The sequence below is a fragment of the Dendrobates tinctorius genome, unplaced genomic scaffold (assembly GCF_039654945.1).
Source record: "Dendrobates tinctorius isolate UK_male_01 unplaced genomic scaffold, ASM3965494v1 ptg000295l, whole genome shotgun sequence".
In the NCBI taxonomy this organism is placed as follows: domain Eukaryota; kingdom Metazoa; phylum Chordata; class Amphibia; order Anura; family Dendrobatidae; genus Dendrobates; species Dendrobates tinctorius.
This window is the reverse complement of record NW_027361962.1, coordinates 1426842-1444849: the sequence shown is the minus strand read 5'-3', so window position 1 is coordinate 1444849 and position 18008 is coordinate 1426842. Positions and strand designations below refer to the sequence as shown.

Genomic DNA, 18008 nt, shown 5'->3' with positions numbered 1-18008 from the left:
ATGCAACATGCTGCGTCTGGAAAATCCCAACGCACACCCCAAAAAAACGCAGCGCATGAAAATCGCATACATGCGCTTACCAGCGCGCAGGTATGCGCACCCATGTTAAATATAGGGGAAAAAACGCATGCGCAGGTGTGCGTTTTTTTCCAGCGCTAAAAAATGCAAATGTGAAACCAGCCTAAGGGGGTGATAACGGGGGGGGGGTTTGATTTACTATTTATAGCGGGTTTTTATGTTTGGCAGCTGTCGCACGCTAAAAGACGCTTTTTATTGTAAAAATAGATTTTGCATCACATTTTGAGAGCTTTAATTTTTCCATATTTTGACCCATTGAGTCATGTGAGGTCTTATTTTATTCCAAGACGAGTTGACGTTTTTATTGGTACCATTTTCGGGCACGTGACACTTTTTATTCCAATTTTTGGGACGAAGAATGAACCAAAACCAGCGTTTCATAAATTTCTTTTGGGGGGCAGGGGGCGTTTACACCGTTCCACATGTTGTAAAATGGATAAAGCTGTTTTATTCTTTGGGTCAGTACGGTTACAGCGATACCTCATTTATATCATTTTTGTGTTTTGGCACTTTGATACAATTTTATATAAAAAATAATTATTTTTCCATCGCTTTTTTCTGCGAGCTATAACTTTGACTTTTTTGCTGATGACGCTGTATGGCGGCTCGTTTTTTTTTTTGCGGGACAAGATGACGTTTTCAGTGGTTCCAAGCTTATTTATATCCGTCACTTTGATCGCGTGTTATTGCACTTTTTGTTTGGCGACACGATGATAAACCATTGTTTTTTTGCCTTTTTTTTTTTGAAGGGTTTCACTAAAGGGGTTAACTAGTGGGACAGTTTATAGGGCGGGTCGTTACGGACGCGGCGATACTAAATGTGTATTTTTATTGTTTTTTTATTTACAAAAAAATAATTAGGGAATTTTTTTTTATTTATTTAGGATTTTTAAAAAAATTATTTTTACAAATGATTTTTTTTAACTTTATTATATTAAGTCCGCAAGGACAGGGCCCTTTCCCCTCTGTACCAGTCCGTCATTGTAAATTTGTTTACTGTTAACGATATCTATAACTTTGTATGTAATCCCTTCTCATGTACAGCACCATGGAATCAATGGCACTATATAAATAAATAATAATAATATTGTCCCAGGGGTGACATCACTGTATAGTGTCAGATCAGCGATCTGACAGGCTGTCACGATACTAGTGGATACAACTGGACACCAGTGGCTAGGTCAAAGAGACTACAGACACAGTGGGTTGTGCAAGCAATATTGTATTAATGATCTGAATGCAATATAGCATATAAGTCCAGATAAATGTTCAGTCAATATGATAAAAGGTAATAGCAGAGCTGATACTCTGCGACACAGCATGCAAAGTCACTGAGCAATGCGGGCACAAGACACAGACTCTTGCAGAGCGGAGGAACACACTAGCTGGCTGGAGTTCTTACTTCACCGCAGGTGTAGTCAGGCAGAGGTTCCTGAAGTCAAGTGTTCAGCAATCACTCGGTCAGCAGGCAGGGATCCAGACGTGCAGGTTGGCAGAGGACTCCGCCGTTAAGAGAGGACCAACAGGGATAGTAAGTCCAGGCTTGGGACTGCAGAAGCACAAAGTCCAATACATAATACACAAGCAATGAATCAGAGCAGGTGCTGGCTTTATATACAGCTTTGGCAGGAAGCAAGATGGCCGACGTGGAAACATCAAGATCCATGTTAACTAAGGGCAAGTCTAAGGGCAAGAGAAACAGATTCCAGGACTAGATACTGACATTACTCCCACCTCAAGAACGGCCTCCGGACGACCCTAAACCAGGCTTGCCAGGGTACCTTTGATGGAACTGCTCAGTCGGGAGGCGTTAATATTATCCACGGGTTCCCAGGAATTCTCCTCTGAGGAATAGCCTTGCCATTTAATCAAATACTGCAGTCGATTTCTGTAGATTCTTGAATCCAGAATCCTCTCAACGATGAGCTGCTCTTGACCATCCACATGAACGGGATCGGGAGGAGATGAACGTCCTGGAAAAGGATTTGGTACTACAGTCTTTAGTAGGGAAGTATGAAAGACAGGATGTATCTTCAGTGTTCTTGGGAGTTTTAAGCGACATGCAACAGCACCTACCAGACCACTGATCCTATAAGGACCAATGTACTTCTGTCCCAACTTAGGGGAAGGGATCTTCATCTTTAAATTCTTCGTCGATAACCAGACTAAATCTCCTACCTTAAATGTTGGTGTTGGTTTGCGAAATCTGTCAGCTGCATTCTTGTACCTCTCTTGTGCGGAACCCAAAGTCTCTTTCAGAAGTTCAAGGTTCTGTTGAAGTGAAGAGATCCTGTCGACAACTGCTGGTAAAGATGTATCTACCGGTAATCTGGGAAGAATGCTAGGGTGATATCCCAGGTTAGCGTAGAATGGAGACTGTTTGGTGGAGGCACTCTGGGAGTTGTTATAAGAGAATTCGGCCAAGGGGAGTAACCTCTTACCCAATCATCTTGCAAATGGCAAACATAGCAGAGAAGGTATTTCTCTAGTGTTTGGTTGGTACGTTCTGTCTGCCCGTTGGACTGTGGGTGGAAAGCAGAAGATAAGTTAACTTCTATGCCTAATGCTGAACAAAAGCTTCGCCAAAACTTTGAAGTAAATTGAACTCCACGGTCAGAAACAACTTCATCCGGAACCCCGTGCAGGCGAAAGATGTTCTGGATAATTAGGTCAGCAGTGTCCTTCGCAGAGGGTAAACCGGAACAAGGGATGAAATGGGCCGCCTTGGTCAGGCGATCGACCACCACCAAAATCGTACTCTTTCCCTCAGAAAGGGGCAGTTCTACAATAAAGTCCATAGAAATGGATCCCCACGGGCGAGACGGCACCGGCAAAGGCTGTAACAGACCAGTAGGGGAGGCACGTGGAACCTTGAATTTGGCACATACCTCACAAGATGAAACGTACTTCTGGACATCCTTCCGAAAACCTGGCCACCAGAAGAAGCGAGATAAGAATTCTTGAGTCTTCTGAATTCCTCTGTGCCCTGCAACCTTGGAATCATGAACCAATCTCAACACTCTTAACCTCACGGCTTCAGGAATGTAGAGGCGCCGTTCCCGGGTCCAAACTCCATTCCTAAAAAGAAGGCTTACCTCATCAGATGGCTGAGACAGGAAAAGATCAGAGTTGTAAGCTTCTTTGATGACCTGCAGCAAATCTTGATTCTGAATGACTCCTACAAAATTGCAATCAGAAAGTATGGTTTTAGGTGGAGCATCTGGAACAGCGTCAGTGGAGAACATCCGGGATAGAGCATCTGCTTTTCCATTGCGAGAACCTGGTCTATAAGAGATTGTAAAATTGAATTGATTAAGGAAAAGACTCCAGCGGGCCTGCCGTGGGGTCAGGCATCTTGCTGACCTGATGAACTCAAGGTTGCGGTGATCCGTGAGGACCACGATCGGCTGTGAGGCTCCTTGCAGAAGATGTCTCCACTCCTTGAAGGCGGCGATGATAGCCAGTAATTCTTTATTTCCTACATCGTAGTTCTTTTCGGCAGGAGACAGTCGCTTGGAAAGAAAAGCACAAGGATGAAGTAAATTCTTCTCACCTGTTCTTTGGGTCAGTATAGCCCCGGTGGCACAGTTTGAGGCATCCACTTCAATAATGAAGGCGAGTTCCGGGTCAGGGTGGATCAGTACTGGTGCTGACGTGAACTTGGTCTTGAGCCGAGAGAATGCTTCTTGGGCTTGAAGGGACCAAATAAATGCTGTCTTCTTCTGTGTCAACCGGGTGATGGGCGAGACGATGTCAGAGAAGTTCTTGATGAAACGTCTGTAGAAGTTAGCAAACCCGATGACACGTTGGACCTCCTTGACGTTCTTGGGGATTGGCCACTCCTGAATCGCCTTGATCTTGCTGTTATCCATACTCAGACCCTGTGGAGAAATTACATAACCTAAGAATTGAATCTCCAACTTGTGAAATTCGCATTTCCCCAGCTTGATGTACAGCTGGTGTTCCCTCAACCGCTGTAAGACAGTCTTGACATGTTGCTGATGTTCCTCCATGGAGCTAGAAAAAAAAAAAATCAGAATGTCATCCAAATAGATTACGACAAAAATATCAAGAATGTCTCTGAAAATATCATTTACGAGATGTTGGAACGTTGCTGGGGCATTGCAAAGTCCAAATGGCATGACCAAATACTCAAAGTGTCCATATCGAGACCTAAATGCTGTTTTCCATTCGTCTCCAGGTCTTATACGGACTAGATTGTATGCCCAGCGTAGGTCCAATTTTGAAAAGACCTTGGCCTGACGAACTCTCTCGAGAAGCTCCGGAATTAATGGCAGGGGGTAGCGGTTCTTGATGGTTACCTTGTTAATTTGCCAGTAATCAACACAGGGTCTGAGGGATCCATCCTTCTTTTTAACGAAAAAGATGGGTGCACCGGCTGGAGAGGATGAGGGGCGTATAAACCCCTTAGACAGGTTCTCGTCGATATATTCTTTGAGAGTCTTGAGCTCAGGACCGGACAATGGATAAATATTACCAAAAGGAATGGTAGCAGCAGGCAGAAGCTCGATTGGGCAGTCATAAGAGCGGTGTGGTGGTAATTTATGTGCATTCTTTTTATCGCACACGTCCGAAAATTCTTTATAAACTGCCGGTAACTCTAGGTCCGATGATGGGTTGGCCGGAGATGGATCAGTCGATTTCTCAGAAGTTACCTCTTTAGCTGGGAAGCGCAATCTCTTAGTCTCCCAGTCAATGATGGGATTTTGAGCCTGCAACCAGGGTAAACCCAAGATAATAGGGAAATGTGGAGAGGAAATCAGAAGGGCGGGCAATTTCTCCTGGTGATCATCTCCCATGAGGACCTTCAGTGGTTCAGTCTGCTGGTCTACGGGCCCCGAGGTCAAAGGGGACCCATCCACAGTCTCCATCAGAATTGAAGACACTCTTCTCTGTGATCGGATTCCATATTCCTTAGCAAAAGAAGTGTCCATGAAGTTACCACTAGCCCCAGAGTCTATCATGGCGGAACTGTTCACCCAACGGGAGTCAATCCAGATCTTAATAGGAAGGTAACAATGTGAATCTTTTTCTTATTGCAAGGGTATGAAACTGCAGAAGATAGAATAACAGCATTAATGGGTAGTATCGTTTCGGATGTAACAGAGTTCATATCTGAAAAGTCATAATCAGGAGTGGTTGCTGCAATTTCGGGTGGCCCTGATTCGGAAGTCATGGAGTATGATTCAGAGAAGTCGCGTTCTACCACGGCTGCGGTTGTTCTGCGAGAACGATTGGGGCAGTTGATAATAAAATGTCCTGACTTCCCACAGTAAAAACATAAATTCTCCTTGAAGCGAAATTCCTTCCGTTCGTCACTTACTCGACTTCGTAGGGAATTTACCTGCATCGGCTCAGGTGTGGACTCCTGAGGACTTGGGTCCGGAATCTTCTTAGGAAGGAAAGGAAGAAGCGATTTATTGCTGCGGTTCATCTCAGACCACCTTTCTAGTTTTCGTTCGGAGATGCGAGCGTCTAGGCGAATACAGTGATTGATGAAATCACCTAGAGCAGTGGGAGCCTCCGCACGTGCAAGCTCGTCCTTGATAGAACTGGACAACCCCTTCTTAAATATAGAGTACTTCGCTGCACTATTCCAGGTGGTGTCCTGAGCCAACCTTCTAAAATCCATAGCATACTCAGTCACTGGGCGTTTACCTTGACGCAAATTCAGCAGGGCCGTCTCAGCTGTAAGGCCACGGTTCGGATCGTCAAACTTCTGCCCCATGGCGGCGATAAACATATTGAAGTCATTCAGACATGCATCCTGTGATTCTATCAGAGGGTTTGCCGAGGCAAGGGCCTTATTAGTCAGCAACATGATGATAGTCAATACTTTGGATCAGTCTGTAGGAAACTGTGTGACATGTGCAGCAAAGTATAAACGACACTGGTTCAGAAACCCACGGTACTTGTCTCGGTCGCCACCAAACCTAAATGGTGGTAGTTTGGGGATGGTAGGAACAGAAGCCTGAGATTGTGCCTCCAGAGCCGCAACTCGGCCACGCAATTCCTGAAGGGTCTGACTGAGCACTTGTATATCATATTTAGTCTGCCCCTCTAGGCCTTCTATTCTGCTCTTCCATGTCTGCACTTCAGCGTGTACAGTGGCAGTGATATTATTTAGCTTCTTAACACGCACTTCTTAAGTCTCTGACCCAGCGGCATCCATTTTTAAGGCTTGAGTATCCTGTCACGATACTACTGGATGCAACTGGACACCAGTGGCTAGGTCAAAGAGACTGCAGACACAGTGGGTTGTGCAAGCAATATTGTATTAATGATCTGAATGCAATATAGCATATAAGTCCAGATAAATGTTCAGTCAATCTGATAAATGGTAATAGCAGAGCTGATACTCTGCGACACAGCATGCAAAGTCACTGAGCAATGCGGGCACAAGACACAGACTCTTGCAGAGCGGAGGAACACACTAGCTGGCTGGAGTTCTTACTTCACCGCAGGTGTAGTCAGGCAGAGGTTCCTGAAGTCAAGTGTTCAGCAATCACTCGGTCAGCAGGCAGGGATCCAGACGTGCAGGTTGGCAGAGGACTCCGCCGTTAAGAGAGGACCAACAGGGATAGTAAGTCCAGGCTTGGGACTGCAGAGGCACAAAGTCCAATACATAATACACAAGCAATGAATCAGAGCAGGTGCTGGCTTTATATACAGCTTTGGCAGGAAGCAAGATGGCCGACGTGGAAACATCAAGATCCATGTAAACTAAGGGCAAGAGAAACAGATTCCAGGACTAGATACTGACACAGGCACTGTACGAGGCTCTCTCAGCAGGCACTAAGAAAGCAGCCTCCCTGCAGGACCCCGATGGCCCCCGCGCCCATATTGGATCTAGGGGCCTGTAGTGAGGAAGATCTCAGTGCTGAAATCTCATCTCCCGAGATCTCCATCAGCACATGCGTACCCCCCGGCGGCTATTTTTCCGGAGTCCACCGCACTGGAAACCACAGAATTGTGGGGGCTCTGGCCTTTCATGAAATGTCAGCATCGGAGAACCCAGCAGCAGCACTGGACACCCCTCCTCGCAGCACCGCCGAAGACCCCAGCAGCACCACCAGACACCCCCTCATCCCAGCCTGCAGCCATAGTAAGGTATATACGCATTTTAAGACGCACCCCCATTTCCCCCACAAATTTTGGGGAAAAGTGAGTCTTAGGCTGTGTTCACACACAGCGTTTTTTTTAGCTGTTTTCACTATAAAACCGCTAAAAATAAGCTTCCCAGTCATCTCTATTCATTTTGTACTTTTTGTGCACATTGATGCGTTTTTACCGCAAAAAAAAACACATTGCGGTAAAAAACGCAGCATGCTCATTAATTTTGCTGATTTTTCCGCGTTTCTGGCTTGTTCAATGCGCTTTGAAAACGCTCCGGAAAAAACGCGCAAAAAACGCGAAGGCAAAAAAGATGCGGTTTCTGGGAAGGGAGTCAGGTTTCTGAGCAGAAATTTTCTGCTACGTGTGCACTTAGCTTTATAATGCGTAAAATATGGCAATTAAAATTGAAAACACCATGTACTCCCCTAATCCAGGATTCTGATGAGACCCTCGTCAAAGTGCGGACGGAGCAACCCATTATAGCCATGCGATGACTTCACCGCACCAGAAACTTGGCCACTGCATCACCCTGTCATTCTATAGACCGAAGGCTAAAAGCGACCTGTGGTCTACAGAACGGAGAGCGGTAGTGTAGGGAGAACATGTCTGCCTGGTCTCCCTCAGAGCTCATCTATATCGGTCATCTATAGCGGCCTGCTGCTGCCGATAACTCTCACAGTGCAGATAATGTAGTAGATGTTATGTGCAGTCCTATGCAACACCACATATGCCAGCGAAAACTCTGAGAACAAATAATGTAGATGTCACCTGCAGTCCTATGTAACACCACAGCTGGCACAGTGACAACTCTCTGAGTACATATTACGCTGCAGATGTCACCTGGTGCTGGTAAGAGGTTACGTGACTTTGTGCCACTGATCTCCCACCATCATTACACAGATAGTGACACTCTGCATCACAGGGGGCAAATGGGACATTGTGATGCCAGAGCTGAGGCCCAGAACCCATTTGGGCCAGGCTGGAGTGACCGGAACGAGACGTGGGGCATCACTATCTGTGTGCCTGCATTGTGGGATCAGTGGCCCAAAGTAATTTAACCCTTTCAATTTGTAATTTATCATTGTGATTTTTGTCATTAAATCTGTAAAAAGTAGAAAATAAAAAGAATAAGAAACCAACTTCAGCATCGTCTGTCTCTCAATCTCTCACCTCCTGTCTCTCTCTTCCCTGCTGTCTCTCTCTCTCTTCCTCCTCTTTCCTTCTGTGTGTCTCTCTCTCTTTCCTCCTGTCTGTCTCTTTCCTCCTGTCTGTCTCTTCCCTGTCGCTCTCTCTTTCCTCCTGTCTCTCTCTTCCCTCCTGTCTCTCTCTCTCTCTCTCTCTTACCTCCTGTCTCTTACCTCCTGTATCTCTCTCTTTCCTCCTCTCTGTCTCTTCCCTCCTGTCTCTCTCAATTTCAAATGAGCTTTATTGGCAGGACTAAGCACATATTAGCATTGCCAAAGCAAATGGTAAAAATAGGGGGACGGGGTAGGGGGCATATAGAGGTCCAGGATACATCAGGCTCCTGTTAGAGGATAGTGGCATGTCCGGGGTGGGGTACAGGAGTCCATGACATATCAGTCTCCTCTTAAGTCTGTGGCAGGCACTGACATATTCCGCTGCTATGGCCGCTGCACCTTCCTCTTCCCCAGTATTATCGGCAGGTTCTGTTCCCCCTCCATGGAGGTGAAGTCTGGGAGATTAGACAGTCTCTCTCTTTCTTCCCTCCTGTCTCTCTGTTTCCTCCTGTCTCTCTCTCTACCCGCCTGTCTCTCTCTCTCTACCCGCCTGTCTTTCTCTCTTCCCTCCTGTCTTTCTCTAACTTCCCTCCTGTCTCTCTCTCTCTTCCCTCCTGTCTCTCTCTTACCTCCTGTCTCTCTCTTACCTCCTGTCTCTCTCTTACCTCCTGTCTCTCTCTCTTCCCTCCTGTCTCTCTCTCTTCCCTCCTGTCTTTCTCTCTTCCCTCCTGTCTCTCTCTTACCTCCTGTCTCTCTCTCTCTCTCTTCCCTCCTGTCTGTCTCTCTCTTCCCTCCTGTCTCTCTCTCTTACCTCCTGTCTCTCTCTCTTACCTCCTGTCTCTCTCTCTTACCTCCTGTCTCTCTCTCTTACCTCCTGTCTCTCTCTCTTACCTCCTGTCTCTCTCTTCCCTCCTGTCTGTCTCTCTCTCTCTTCCCTCCTGTCTGTCTCTCTCTTCCCTCCTGTCTCTCTCTCTCTTCCCTCCTGTCTCTCTCTCTTCCCTCCTGTCTCTCTCTCTTCCCTCCTGTCTCTCTCTCTCTCTTCCCTCCTGTCTCTCTCTCTCTCTTCCCTCCTGTCTCTCTCTCTTCCCTCCTGTCTCTCTCTTCCCTCCTGTCTCTCTCTTCCCTCCTGTCTCTCTCTCTTCCCTCCTGTCTCTCTCTTACCTCCTGTCTCTCTCTCTCTTCCCTCCTGTCTCTCTCTCTTCCCTCCTGTCTCTCTCTCTTCCCTCCTGTCTGTCTCTCTCTTCCCTCCTGTCTCTCTCTTTCCTCCTGTCTCTCTCTCTTCCCTCCTGTCTCTCTCTCTTCCCTCCTGTCTGTCTCTCTCTTCCCTCCTGTCTCTCTCTTTCCTCCTGTCTCTCTCTCTTCCCTCCTGTCTCTCTCTCTTCCCTCCTCTCTCTCTCTCTTCCCTCCTCTCTCTCTTCCCTCCTGTCTGTCTCTCTCTTCCCTCCTGTCTGTCTCTCTCTTTCCCTCCTGTCTCTCTCTCTTCCCTCCTGTCTCTCTCTCTCTTCCCTCCTCTCTCTCTTCCCTCCTGTCTCTCTCTTTCCTCCTGTCTCTCTCTTTCCTCCTGTCTCTCTCTTTCCTCCTGTCTCTCTTCCCTCCTGTCTCTCTTCCCTCCTGTCTCTCTCTCTTCCCTCCTGTCTCTCTCTTCCCTCCTGTCTCTCTCTCTTCCCTCCTGTCTCTCTCTCTTCCCTCCTGTCTCTCTCTTTCATCCTGTCTGTCTCTCTCTCTTCCCTCCTGTCTCTCTCTGTCTTCTCTCCTGTCTCTCTCTCTTCCCTCCTGTCTCTCTCTCCCCTCCTGTCTCTCTCTCCCCTCCTGTCTCTCTCTCTTCCCTCCTGTCTCTCCTCTCTCTTCCCTCCTGTCTCTCTCTGTCTTCTCTCCTGTCTCTCTCTCTTCCCTCCTGTCTCTCTCTCTTCCCTCCTGTCTCTCTCTTCCCTCCTGTCTCTCTCTCTTCCCTCCTGTCTCTCTCTCTTCCCTCCTGTCTCTCTCTTCCCTCCTGTCTCTCCTCTCTCTTCCCTCCTGTCTCTCTCTCTTCCCTCCTGTCTCTCTCTTCCCTCCTGTCTCTCTCTTCCCTCCTGTCTCTCTCTTCCCTCCTGTCTCTCTCTTCCCTCCTGTCTCTCTCTTCTCTCCTGTCTCTCTCTCTTTCCTCCTGTCTCTCTCTTCCCTCCTGTCTCTCTCTTACCTCCTGTCTCTCGTCTTCTCTCTTTTCTTTCCTTCTTCCTGGTAGTGATGCGTTTCCTCTGAAGGATCTGACTGAGAGGAAGTGCCGGCTCTATGATGTGGATGATGGGGGCAGCACACCGTGACCACTGGGAGCCGAGCAACTTTTTTTTCCCTACTGTTTGCTTAGCTGCTTCCGGCCTGACTGGGGGCTGGGAGGAGGAAATACTGGTGCACAAAAAAAAATATTCCAATCTGTATATGGCATTTTCACACACAGGTGATGCAGAGCGTCCTGCTTACAGCCTATTACCAACGCCCATACCCTGAGATCAGGCGGCCGCCCACATGCAACCTGTGTGACCAGAGGCCACAGCCATATGGGCCCAACTGCACCCTGAAAAAGAGATAAAGGGCACAAAAACATCAAAATATGTACGGTATTAGCTAATATTATGGTTGCTGCATCCTGATAGTGCATTTGTTTTTAGTCCTGGGCAGGTAAGCATCTCTGCCTTTTTTCAGTGATTCTTGTATATTTTTGGAGGATTTTTTTCAAGTCCTTTTATGTCAGTGAGGATGGATTGCCCGCCAGGGCAGTGGGGTTACTCGATACCGGGCCGGTATCTCAGAGGGAGGTGTCACAGTAGCGTTGACCCTGTCCGTGGCCCTGGGCGTCCATGTAAAAGGGGTTGAGAGTGGCTCATTAAAGTTTATAAGTGGATAATACGTGACGCCACCTGTGGTGATCGGCAATGAAGGGGTTAATCCGACGCTGCAGGCTTCTGGGACAGATGGTATAAAGCAGCAAGATGTAATAGCTCCCCACAGGTGGAGCTGTAGTCCCAGGGCAGTGGTAGTAGGTGTTGAGGAAGAGGGTGTAGTGTCTGGCACAGAGAGGTAGCAGTGCTGGAGGGTTTGCAGGAAGAATGCAATGACACAACGGTGCAGTTTCCGTTACCTTTACTGTGCTTTGTAAATGCAGTCCAGATTACAGATGGAACAGGAGCTGATTAGCCTGGAAGCAACTTAGGAATCTCTATGCAGATAGGTTGTGTTGTCTCCTTTCTAGCGCTTATTTGAGGTACTTGCAGTACTGTATTACACTGAAGTTCCACTTGCTTGTTCTCTTTCAGAACTTCCTCGTATGGCAGACAGCTGTAGCCTTCTTCTTCTGGCTCACACGTTGCTGTGTTGCCGCCGAGTCTTATGTGGGAACAGATCATTTACAGCTTCCTATTCCTCCGGTTTCTGCTGCAGGAACATCAGTATCCATACAAACTTGGAGACCGGACTCCAGACCATGCGCTACAGCTAGAAGTGAGCCCTGAACTCTGCTCAGTCTTCCAGCTCCTCACGTCCACACACGTTTCCCTCTTCACACGAACTGACTACTTTCCCCTTCCTGGCCCCCAGAGAGCAGCTTCTCCCCCAGTTTTGGTTCAGAGCTCCCTCTGCTAGCCTGGAATGGGAACTGTGCTGTGTGTATTGTTTACCTGATAGACCCTTCATTGCTTCCAAGCATGACATCACACTCCCTAGGAGGAAGGTAATGCCAGTGTGGCGACCATACTCCTGGGGGCGCCACATTCCCCCCCAAGTGCAATTCAGTACTCCCGGACTGAAGAAAACATGCAAACATATTAACAAATGAACAATTGTAAATGTAACAAGATTTCAAAAATGAAAAATTACAAAAACCAAAGCTCAAAAATAGTCCTTGTGACGATTAGTCCATGCGTCAATGTCCATGGTCCATTTCCAGAGCAGTTGGTAACTATATACAAGTAGAGTTTTGGCCACACATAGTCCTGTGGTCCAATTGTCCATCAAAAACAAAATAAGATTGTTCAAAAGTTCTTACAGAGTCTCTGTAGGCACATAAGCTTGAAAAGGTTGCATATTTACATTTTAACATTCACATAACTTATTTAGGTACGAAACCTTATGGGTGGTATACCTTGGGTACTATGAACAGACCTACGTAGCACTGGTGTTGTTGGGGACCTTACTGGATGCCTTGTGTTAACTACTACTGGTGTAGTGTGTGTTGTACTGGCTACACTACTGGCGGTTCTGCGTAGCACAGGAATACTAGATTTCCTAGGACCACTTCTACTCACTGTGGGCATGACAGATTCACCACTGGCAGGATGAGAATTCTCTTGTTCCATTGCTGGTGTGGCATCCGCTACCTGTACTTGCTAGTTTCAGGGTGGTCTTGAGTCACTTCTTCTTGCACTACCAGTTGGGGAAAGGTCAAAACTGGCACCACTATGGCTTGATTCGCTCTCGTCCAATTTGCAGGGAATTCTCCTAGTACAGTGCTGACCTTTTCTTCTTCCTCTATGGGCTGAAGGTTGTTTTGCTCTTCCATTCTGTCCTTTAGTTGGTCAGGTCACAGTTTCAGATGATCCCTCGATACTGCTGATGAGGTTTCTCCTCCATCCTTACTGATAAGGCACACTTTGGTGTTGTCAAAATTGAAGGTAGGACGGTATTGGGTTCAGCTTCCCATTGGTCATCCAATTTATGCATCCTTCTTTTCCTCTTTAGGACTTGTTCTCCTGGTGACAAGGGAACTGCAGGTGCATGTTGATTGTAGTTCTGTTCCTGCTTTAGTCTTGCCTGAGCTAGACTCTTCTCTACACACTCTTGTACTCTACAGTACTGCTGCTGCCTCTCTGTGTCCCAGTCAGCATCTGGTGATGTCACCTCAGGTGTAAGGACTCCCATATCCATATCAATAGGCAGCTTGCCAGGCCTCGCTATCATTAGGTAGGCTGGAGTGCAGTTGGTGGAATTCACAGGAATGTGATTGTAGAGGTCTACCAGATCTGGCAACTTTTCTGGCCACAGATTCCTCTCTTCCGAAGGCAAGGTCTTTAGTAGATTGATCACCACCTGATTCATCTTTTCACACATGCCATTGGTCTGTGGATAGTATGGTGTTGTCCTGATCTTCTTGCAACCGTACAAGTTACAGAATTCCTGGAACACTTCTGCCTCAAAGGCTGGACCTTGATCTGTAAGCACTCGCTTGGGATATCCGTGTGGTCGACAAAAGTGCTGTTGGAATGCTCTGGCTGCTGTCCTGGCTGTTTGATCCTTGACAGGCATGACTACGAGGAATCTCGAGTAGTGGTCACTGGTCAACGATGGTAAGAGCATAAACGTAGCCTGAACGGCTTGGAACCAGCTTCGTATGGTCCAGGGCTACCAACTCGAGTGGTTGTTTGATTATTATTGGCTGCAAAGGAGCTCGCTGGCGGTTACTGTCCTTCCTGCGCAGGTTGCATTGTCCACACTCCCGGCACCAATTTTCGATGGCCTTCCTCATACCAGCCCAGTAGAATCTCTCCCGGAGCAAGGCCTCCAACTTCTTCCATCCGAAGTGTCCAGCTCCATTGTGGTATGCTTCCAAGACCATTGATGCCTCCCTCTTTGGGACTACCACCTGCCAGACCAGCTCATGAGTACGGGCATTGATACTCCTCCGACACAGCTTTTCTTCATAGATGAACAGCCTGCCTCTTTCCTTCCACAACTGCTGGGTTTCTTCAGGAGCATCTGGACTTGGGCGCGAGTTAGCTTGTGACAGTAGCTCCTTTACCAGGCGGACTGCGGGGTCGTTATCCTGCTTTTCTGCCCAGTCATGATGAAGCAACGGATTTAGGGTGGCCTCTTTCACGATAGACCGTCTGTTTCTCACTCCTTGGGCACGATGGGCCGCAATTGGCCAGTGGAAGGAGTGCCTCAGGATCTTCTCCTGCATCTGGCAGATTAGGCAATCTGGACAGCGCATCAGCATTTTGTTAGCGTGGCGCTAGGCAGGACGGGTTTCCTGGAGCGGACCCTCTGGACCGTGGCACCGAGGGGCCCCGGACGAGCAACCTGGTGGGACCGACCCCTATACAGGGACCGTTAGGAGCAGGCCCATTGGTTCGAATGCCACAGCAGCCGGAACCAAGAGGGGCGGCTCGGATTGGACTGGAGTGAGGCAGCCACGGGAAGGCAGGACCGGAGTAGGACTGCAGGAATCAGGCATGGATAGACTGGACCGGAGTAGGACTGCAGGAACTGACACGGGTAGGCAGGATCGGAGTAGGACTGCAGGAACAGACACGGGTAGGCAGGACCGGAGTAGGACAGCAGGAGCAGACACGGAAAGGCAGGACTGGAGTAGGACTGCAGGAATCAGACACGGGTAGGCAGGACCGGAGTAGGACTGCAGGAACAGACACGGGTAGGCAGGAGCGGAGTAGGACAGCAGGAGCAGACACAGGTAGACAGGACCGGAATAGGACAGCAGGAGCAGACACGGAAAGGCAGGACTGGAGTAGGACTGCAGGAATCAGACACGGGTAGGCAGGACCGGAGTAGGACTGCAGGAACAGACACGGGTAGGCAGTACCAAAGTAGGACAGCAGGTACAGACACGGGTAGACAGGACCGGAATAGGACGGCAGTAATCAGGCACAGCATGAGCAGGCAGGTCAGAGCAGGAACACACACAGGACCAAGTAGTACTGAAAGGAAGCACAGGGACAAGGTGAGGACAAAGACCGTGCATCGGGCAAAGGCCCGGGAGTCTAGTGTGCTGAAGATACAACAACGATCAGGCACCTCCATTATGGGAGGGCGGCCTGATATAGCCGAGAACCTGCCCCCATTGGTCCGGCGGTGCTACCGGGTCAGGGCACCGCCGGAGTGTGAGAACTGGCTGGGAGGGCTGGCCGCGGCCTATGGCGCATGCGCAGAAGTCACAGTGATGTCACAGGCCGCGGGCCGGTCGGAGGAGGATGCCGCTGCCGTCGACGGAGGAGGGAGAGAGGCTGCGTCGCAGGGTAAGTATTAGCGTGCGATGGGGGCCATGGCTGGGCGCACGACAGGGACGGGGGCCGTGACACATTGGCATTCTTGTGCCCCACTCGGTACTTGATGGTAAATTAATAGTTAGACAGCTGGGCCATCCATCGCTGCTCCAGTGCACCTAGTTTTGCAGTTTCCAAGTGACTCAATGGGTTGTTGTCCGTGAAGATGGTAAACTTGGCTGAAGCTAGGTAATGCTTGAATCGTTCAGTCACAGCCCAGACTATGGAGAGGAACTCCAGTTTGAAGGAACTGTAGTTGTCAGGGTTCCTTTCAGTGGGACGAAGCTTCCTGCTGGCGTAGGAGATCACTCTTTCTTTGCCATTCTGTACCTGTGACAGTACTGCTCTGTCCCATGTTGCTGGCATCAGTATACAAAACAAATGGTTGGTCATAATCTGGGTAGGCCAGAACTTCATCTCCTGTGAGAGCCATCTTCAGTCGAGTGAAGGACCTCTCCAGTTCCTCATTCCATTTGTCATGGTTTACTGAGGCTCCAGGTTAAGCGGTGCAGAGGTTAATCGGTTAATCTGGGAAGCGAGTATACTATATCATCTGTAGCAGTAGGACGCTAAGCCCCGCCCCCTGCGGTCACATGATCGTAGGTCCTGTGTGCACCTAGCTCTTCATCGTTGCTCCACCTCCCACAGGTCCTCAAGCTACTCTGCTCCTACCCACGTTAGACGCCAGGACTCCCATGGCTGTGGGTAAGAGTCCTTCACGTGCATTCTATCTCTGTCCTAGTTACTTGAGGTGGCGGTGCTGCTGAAGCACCCCTGACACCATTCAAATGTAGGACTCTTCTTCCTGGCTTTCTTGGGCTGGCCCACCAGAAGATTTTGCATAGGTGTGGCTATCTCAGTGAAGCCTTTGATGAACCTTCGGTAATAGCCTTCCAACCCGAGGAATTGACGTACTTCATGGAGGTTGCTGGGCTTCTGCCAGTCCCGGATGACAGTGACTTTGTCAGGATCCGGTGCCACTCCTTCTGCACTCGCTACATGACCGAGGTACTGTACCTTGGGCTTCAGGAGGTGGCATTTGGATGGCTTCACTTTCAGGCCAAAGTTGGACAGAGCTTCGAACACCTCAGCCAGGTGCTCCAGATGGTCTTCATAAGTCTTGGAGAAAACAATGACATCATCAAGGTACAACAGGACTGTCTTGAAGTTCTGGTGTCCAAGACAGCACTCCATTAGCCGTTGAAATGTCCCCGGGGCGGTGCAGAGCCCGAATGGCATGTAGTTGAACTCGCAGAGACCAATTGGGGTGGTAAATGCTGTTTTCTCCTTGTCTGCCTCTGCCACGGGAACCTGCCAAAACCCACTAGTGAGATCTAAGGTGGAAAAATAGTTAGCAGTTTTAAGTGCAGCTAATGACTCCAATTCTGGGTAGTGGGTAGGCATCCTTATGTGTAATGCTGTTAATTTTTCTGTAATCAACACACATTCTCTCATGGTACCATCTTTACTTTTCACAAAGACTATTGGAGCTGCCCAGGGGCTTCAACTGTTTCTGATCACCCCAGCTTCCTTCATTTCCCGCAACATACTTTTGGCACATTGATATTGTGTTGGGGGTATAGGCTGGTACCTTTCTTTAATGGGTGGATGATCTCCAGTGGGGATATGGTGTTGAACCCCTTTTGCCTTCCCAAAGTCTAGAGGGTGTTTACTGAATACCCGCTCATACTCCTGAGTCACTCGGTAAACCCCACTCTTTTGGTATGAAGGGGTGGAGTCAGTTCCCACATGCAGCTGCTGACACCACTCCTCCAGCTGCTTTACAGAGCCATTGTTCTCCACCTGGTCGGACGAGACCAAGGGCTCTGCTGCCCGTATTGTGTTGTTACTGACTGTAAACAGCAGGGCTGTGGAGTCGGAGTCATGGAGTCGGAGCTCATTTTGGAGGAGTTGGAGTCGGTATAAAATGGTCCGACTCCGACTCCTAAAATATATAATAAATTGGGTACAGTAGTTCAATGCAGAATGTGCTGAATATTTTTTCATAGGAATTTGGGAAAGTTATGAAATGTCCTATAAATGGTTGTTCTATTCCTGATCTAAGGCTACATTCACACACAGCGTTTTTTGCTGCGTTTTTTGAGGATACGTTTTTCAGCTGCAAAAGCAGATCAGCTTTTTAAAAAACCGCATCAACTGAAAGGTTTTTGAGCTCATAGATAATATTTTCAATAGCAAAAGCAGATTAGAAATCTGCTCTATCTATCCATTTATCCATATCTGTCTATCCATATCTTATCTGTACCAAAAAGAAAGAAAGTCGGGTAGCACACAGACTAAAGGGCATGTCACACTAAGAGATATCGCTAGCAATATCGCTATAACTAGTGACGTAACTCCCCCGCTGGTTATCGCTGATCGCGCGAGAACGTTCAGGACTGTTTCTCGTCGTCAGCTTCCTGCGGCGCTTCCTGCTGTGAGGACGAGCGACGCGTGGAGCCGGGCGGGAGGACGCAGGATTGCCTCGTCTGACAGGTAAGTAGCGACCCCCGACCCCTGCGATGTC

General features: G+C 48.4%; 2 protein-coding genes across 2 annotated transcripts in view; one reads left to right on the top strand and one right to left on the bottom strand.

Moving 5' to 3' along the window:
* The window catches only part of LOC141073039 (uncharacterized), a 79329-nt gene extending 68561 nt beyond the window's left edge, over nucleotides 1-10768 (bottom strand). Inside the window, exon 1 of the mRNA XM_073560353.1 lies at nucleotides 10630-10768. The gene's annotated coding sequence lies outside the window, so the exon portion shown is untranslated. The remainder of the gene's footprint in view (nucleotides 1-10629) is intronic.
* LOC141073043 (uncharacterized) overlaps nucleotides 10742-18008 on the top strand; it is a 146818-nt gene continuing 139551 nt past the window's right edge. The window contains exon 1 of the mRNA XM_073560361.1: nucleotides 10742-11108. The gene's annotated coding sequence lies outside the window, so the exon portion shown is untranslated. The remainder of the gene's footprint in view (nucleotides 11109-18008) is intronic.